Here is a 7,099-nt window from a genome sequence, read left to right on the forward strand (position 1 = left end):
TTCCTTGATGCGGCTGACAGAAGCGAAGGTAGGTCTCCTTGGTTTTCCAGCGTTGAGTCGGCAAAAGTTGGGGATTTGGGGTTTTATAAAGCAAAAAAAACTAGTGTTGAGAGTTGAGACCAGCGTTGAGTCAGCAAAAGTTGTGTGTCGGGAAGTGAGAGTCGAGACAAAAGAAGTTTGGGAGAGGAAGGACAGTCACACATAGTCACACACACAGTCTTGTAACATCCGTGAACTGGAATCCCGGTTTGGGAGTTGCATCGGTCGATGCAGATGGTGCATCGGTCGATGCATGTTCAATTCTGTGCGTTTTGACTTAAGTCAAACGCTGCGTTTTGGATTAAGGAAAACCCTTAGATGCGAGTTTTGTCTCATTCATGGGGTGTGGCCGTTTTTGAGAAAAGAGAAAGAGAAAAAAGTTGTTCTTGAGTGTTCTTGAGAATTCTGGGAGATTGGAGGCGTTCCTGTAGAGATCTGTAGCTGGGATCGTTGTAGGAGCTTCCTAGAGGCTTGTTCTTATTGGTTTAAGGTTCAGATTCTTCTGTGGCAAAGGTAAGTGCATGACCATGGCTTATCTAAGCTAGAGGAATCTTTAACCCGCTTGTTCTGTGTTGTTAGACTTGTTAGATCGTTGCTATGGACGTTAGGAAGCTTTCTTGTGGCTTGGGATTGAGTTTTGTGGTTGTAGGAACGAAATCCGGCGAGAAGCTTTGGGGAAATCACGGTGCTCGACGTTACGTCGATCGATGCATAACTTTCATCGATCGATGCAAGTGCGAGGACGGCGCGTAAAACTTTAGGGTTTTCGTCTTGCGTCGAGCATGCGTCTTTCGATGCAGATTGGGTATTGGTCGATGCAAGTTACACTTGCATCGGTCGATGCAGCTTCTGCGTCGGTCGATGCTTCCCCATTTGGCATCGGTCGATGCATGTTGGCATCGGTCGATGTCGTGTCCTGGTTCGTTGTTTGTTGTGTGTTGATTGTTGTGTGTTGGTTATTGATACTCTATTGCTTGTGTGTATAGCCCAGTAGATGGGAGGATTGCCTTACTGAGTGTTTATAAAATACTCATGCATTGCAATATGTGTTTGTGGTGCAGGTAAAGGCAAATTGTGATCGTGGAATCAAGGCAATGAAGAGGAGGATGTTCTAGTGGTTCGCTTGGTTGTCTAGCTTCTGTTAGGTGGCTAGAGTTGAGTCCTAGAATGTTGCTTAGGATTGCTGGTTCTTTGAATTATGTTGTTTTGGATCATTAGCTAAGATTGGAATTAATACTGGATATTGCTAATGTTATGGTTATTGGTTATTAGATTTATTGAATGTTGGTAATGTTTTCCGCTGTTGATTGTGAATGTGGTTAGGTGGCTAGTGGGTATGGGACCACTAGCTATAGATTATTATTATTATTATTTTATTATTTATTATTTATTTTTTAAAAAAAAGGTCGGTCGTTTCATTTTGGTATCAGAGCCCTTACGGTTCTAGGTTTGGGTCACTAGGCTTTGTGCTATAGATGTTTGGGATTTGCATGCTTGATTGATTATGTGAGTTAGTCAATTGTGTGTGGCATAGAGTCCCAGAACATCCTCTTCGAGCCTACTTGTGATTCCACAGTGAGTTTATATTTCTGTGTTAAATAGTAATTGTTTGCTTAGCCTTCTATTCATGGTAGTGCAGATGGTTAGAGGTGATGCTGTTGCTGGTCGTGGTCGTGGACGCGGACGTGGTCGTGGACGCGGACGTGGTCGCGGACGTGGTCGTGGTAGGGGCAGAGTCCCAGTGGTTAGTGAGACCGAGGACCAGAGTGTGACAGCTGAGGGTGTTGGCGAGTCGCAGGGAGTTCCGGGGGATTCAGTGAGTGTGGCCGGAGGGGGCGGTGTTGATGCTCCAGTGGCCGGTGATGCTAGGGTCCCGGGTGTGGGAGCCCCAGCGGGTGGAGTCCCTGGTGTTGACTTTGCGGCTATGCTAGCACAGCTGTTGGGGCGGTTACCACCTGTGGTACCGGCTCAGGCTCAGGTAGTGCAACCAGTGGTGGCGGAGGAGCGCAGCCAGTGGCTGCGGATGCAGGAGTTCATGGACGTTATCTGTCTATGCTCAGGGAGATAAAGGGTCTGTTCACTGAGAGGTTTTCAGGTGGTACAGATCCTACTGTTGCAGATGCGTGGAGGACGAGTGTGGAACGTAACTTCCATACTCTGAGATGTCCTGAGGAGTTTTGGGTGGACATAGGGGTCTACTATTTGAGTGGTGATGCTGAGTTGTGGTGGAGATCAGTGGCTGCTAGGAGAGTACAGCGGGAGATGACTTGGGCTGACTTCGTCTTGGAGTTCAACCGCAAGTATTTCCTAGAGAGGCATTGGACCGGTTGGAGGTGCAGTTCCTTCAGTTATCTCAGGGGACACGGTCAGTGCGGGAGCTGGACTTGGAGTTCAGTTGACTTCTATGCTATGGGGGTCGGGGTATGGAGTCTGAGGAGGCTCAAATCAGGAGGTTTTTGAGGGCTCTACGTGATGATTTGAGAGCTCACTGTAGAGGGCGGAGCTATGCTATGCGTGCAGAGCTGGTTGAGACTGCAGCAGAGATCGAGGAGGATATCCGAGCACAGTCAGTGGCGGCTAGTCCAGCAGTTCAGCCTAGTAAGGCTCAGCAGCAAGGTGGTTCTAGAGGAGATGGGAGGCTACGCAGAAGCCGAGTGGTGCGAGTTTCTTCCGTTGTGGGAGCAAGGATCACAAGGTTGCTAGTTGTCCCAAGAGGAGTGCTCCGACGGCAGGGCCTCGGGTATGTTATCATTGTAGGGAGACAGGGCACATCAGGCCTTTTTGTCCCAAGTTGCAGCCGGCAGCAGTGGCAGCGTTGCAGCAGGTGCAGCCTGGTGGTCAGCAGGTGGCACGGATTAAGCAGGCGCCACAGGTTCACACGACAGTGGAGACTGGTGGAACCAGTGCCGGGGCGATCATAGGTATAATTTCTGGTAATTAAACTTTGTGAATTTTAGTAGGTTCAGATTTTATGTTTTCCTGTGATAAAGTGTTAGGTTCTCAACACATGAGGTTTGTGTAGGGACCTTGTTGGTGGGCGGGTTTAAGTCCCACGTTATGTTTGATTCTGGAGCTTCTCATAGCTTCATTACTCCGGAGTGTGCAGAGTGTGCGGGAATCAGAGGGGATCCCGGGGAGCGTACATGAGTGGTCAGAGTTGCTGGAGGCAAGTTCCTGAGAGTTATCGACGAGCTAGAGGGGTTGATATTCAGATCGCAGGAGAGTCGTGGCCAGCAGATTTGCTTATCAGTCCAGTGGAGTTATATGATGTTATTCTCGGGATGGATTGGTTGCATCGGCATATGGTGCATTTGGATTGCTATCGGGGTAGAGTGGAGTTTGAGCGTCCAGGAGGGAAGTTGGTTTTTCAGGGTATTAGACCGACTTCGGGGAGTCTCGTGATCTCAGCCATTCAGGCTGGAAAGATGATCGACAAGGGCCGTGAGGCTTATTTGGTTACTATATCTATGCCAGAGTCAGTGGGGAAGTCTACGGTCAGCGGTATTCTGGTAGTGGAGGAGTTTGAGGATGTGTTTTAGTCTTTGCAGGGATTACCACCATCTCGGTTGGATCCTTTTACCACTGAACTGGAACCGGGGACAACGCCGTTATCCAAGGCTCCTTACAGAATGGCTCCAGCAGAGATGGCAGAGCTGAAGAAGCAGCTAGAGGATTTGTTGAGTAAGGGATTCATTCGTCCTAGTGTATCACCGTGGGGAGCGCCGGTGTTGTTTGTGAAGAAGAAGGATGGGAGTTTCAGGTTGTGCATTGATTACCGGGGTTTGAACCGGGTTACTGTGAAGAACAAGTACCCTCTTCCTAGGATTGATGATTTGTTGGATCAGCTGAGGGGTGCTACTTGGTTCTCTAAGGTAGATCTGGCGTCGGGTTATCATCAGATACCGATAGATGAGGCAGATGTGAGGAAGACTGCTTTCAGGACGAGGTATGGGCATTATGAGTTTGTGGTGATGCCTTTCGGGTTGACTAACGCGCCAGCAGCGTTTATGAGATTGATGAACAGCGTGTTTCAGGAGTTCCTGGATGTGTCTGTCATCATTTTCATCGACGATATCCTGGTTTATTCTAAGAGTCCTGAGGAGCATGCAGTGCATTTGAGGGCAGTTATGGAGAAGCTGCGGGAGCAGAAGTTGTTTGCTAAGTTGAGCAAGTGCAGTTTTTGGCAGCGTGAAATGGGCTTTCTGGGTCACTTTGTTTCTGCAGAGGGGGTTTCTGTAGATCCAGAGAAGATTCAGGCCATCAGAGATTGGCCTAGACCGCAGAATGCTACAGAGATCAGGAGTTTCCTTGGATTGGCAGGATACTACAGGAGATTTGTGCAGGGGTTTGCGAGCAGAGCACGTCCTATGACTAAGTTGACAGGGAAGGATGTTCCTTTTGTTTGGTCACAGGAGTGTGAAAAGGGCTTTGAAAGCCTTAAGGAGATGTTGACTACTGCGCCAGTGTTGGCTTTGCCTGAGCAGGGAGAACCCTATGTGGTTTATACAGATGCATCTAGAGTTGGTTTGGGGTGTGTTCTGATGCAGCATGGGAAGGTGATTGCCTATGCTTCGCGGCAGTTGCGGGTGCATGAAGGCAACTATCCTACTCATGATTTGGAGATGGGTGCTGTAGTTTTTGCCCTGAAGATTTGGAGATCTTATCTTTATGGTGCAAAGGTACAGGTGTTTACAGATCATAAGAGTCTAAAGTATATATTCACTCAGCCTGAGTTGAATTTGAGGCAGAGACGGTGGTTGGAACTTGTGGCAGACTATGATTTGGAGATAGCCTATCACCCTGGTAAGGCTAACACGGTTGCAGACGCTCTGAGTCGGAAGAGGGTAGCTTCGGCTCAGGAGCAGGAGATGGAGTCTCTGGTAGGAGAGATCAGTGCGTTGAGCTTGTGTGCTGTTTCACTGGAACCATTGGGTTTGGAAACAGTTGACAGAGCAGATCTTCTGAGTAGGGTGCGGTTGGCACAGGAGAAGGATTTGGGGCTGGTGAATGCCTCAAAGGATGTTGATTCAGAGTATCAGGTCTCAGATAATGGTACTATCTTGGTGCACGGACGGGTTTGTGTGCCCAAGGATGAGGAGTTGAGGCAGGAGATTCTGAGAGAGGCTCATGCGAGCAAGTTATCCATTCATCCAGGAGCGACTAAGATGTACCGTGACCTCAAGAGGTATTATCATTGGGTCGGGATGAAGAAGGATGTAGCTAGTTGGGTCGCGAGGTGCGATGTATGCCATCTAGTGAAGGCTGAACATCAGGTTCCTGGTGGTTTACAGAAGAGTTTACCCATTCCTGAGTGGAAGTGGGATATGATTACCATGGATTTTGTGGTAGGATTGCCAGTGTCACGGACTTTTGATGCTATTTGGGTCATCGTGGACCGGTTGACAAAGTCAGCACATTTTCTGGCCATTAAGAAGACTGATGGAGCAGCGGTCTTGGCTAAGAAGTATGTGAGAGATAGTCAGATTGCATGGGGTGCCAGCGAGCATCGTGTCTGACAGGGATTCTAAGTTCACTTCGGTGTTCTGGCAGGCATTTTAGGCAGAGATGGGCACTAAGGTGCATATGAGTACAGCTTATCATCCCCAGACAGATGGACAGTCTGAGAGGACGATCCAGACGCTGGAGGATTTGCTGAGGATGTGTGTTTTGGATTGGGGTGGCCATTGGGCAGATCACCTGAACCTGGTAGAGTTTGCTTACAACAACAGCTATCAGGCGAGTATTGGCATGGCTCCTTATGAGGCTTTGTATGGGAGGCCGTGTCGTACACCGTTATGCTGGACTCAGGTGGGGGGGGAGGAGCATGTACGGGGCATATTTTGTTCAGGAGACCTCAGAGAAGATTCGGGTTCTCAAGCTGAACATGAAGGAGGCTCAGGATAGGCAGAGGAGTTATGCTGATAGGAGGAGGAGAGATCTTGAGTTTCAGGTAGGAGACAGAGTGTACCTCAAGATGGCCATGTTGCGGGGTCCGAACAGGTCATTGACTGAGACTAAGTTGAGTCCGAGGTATATGGGTCTGTTCAGAGTGATTGAGCGAGTTGGACCAGTGGCATATAGACTGGAGTTACCTGAGGTTATGCGTGCTTTCCACAAGGTTTTCCATGTGTCTATGTTGCGGAAGTGTCTCCGTGAGGATGATCAGTTGTTGGCTAAGATTCCTGAAGATCTTCAGCCTAACATGACTTTGGAGGCGAGACCAGTGAGGGTTCTCGAGAGGAGGATCAAGGAACTTCGGAAGAAGAAGATTCCTTTGATGAGAGTCCTTTGGGACTGTGATGGTGTGGAGGAGCAGACATGGGAACCTGAGGCGAGGATGAAGGCAAGGTTTAAGAAGTGGTATGAGAAGCAAGCCGCGACTTGAACCTGCCTAGCCTGGTTCCATCTGTAATCCGTGGCTGGAGCGGGAATGGAGTATTACAGCCCATCTCTCTTGTTACACGGTCGCTTGGGGTGGTTGGTTGTGCGACTCAGTAACAAGAGGAGGTGGTGCTCGGGGTACAAAGTTTCCGTAAGGCGGGATGTGGGAAATGTTTCCTGAGATAGAAGTTTCCTAAAGTGGAAAGTTTCCAAAAATGGAAAGTGCTAATTATGGAAAGTTTTATGGGAGTTAGAATTTGTCCATTTTAGCGGTGAAGAGCCTTGGGGGGGGGCTTGTGTGTGGCCTTAGTGGCGGACTTGCGAGTCAGTGTGCCGTGGGTGGCGGGCTGTTTAGCCTTTTTGTTTGGCCTTTGTGGCGGGCTGTTTAGCCAGAGTGTCTTTGTGACGGTCCTTCGGGACAGATGGTCTTTGTGACGGTCCTTCGGGACAGATGGTCTTTGTGACGGGTTGTTTAGCCAGAGAGTCTTTTGACGATCCTCTTTAGGACATTTGTTTGGCCTTGGTGGCGGTCCTCTTTAGGACATTTGTTTGGCCTTGGTGGCGGTCCTCTTTAGGACATTTGTTTGGCCTTGGTGGCGGTCCTCTTTAGGACATTTTGTTTGGCCTTGGTGGCGGCCCTCTTTAGGATATTTTGCTTGGCCTTTATGGCGGCCCTTGT

The sequence above is a fragment of the Camelina sativa genome, chromosome 4 (assembly GCF_030686135.1).
Source record: "Camelina sativa cultivar CO46 ecotype springtype chromosome 4, ASM3068613v1".
NCBI classification, from domain to species: domain Eukaryota; kingdom Viridiplantae; phylum Streptophyta; class Magnoliopsida; order Brassicales; family Brassicaceae; genus Camelina; species Camelina sativa.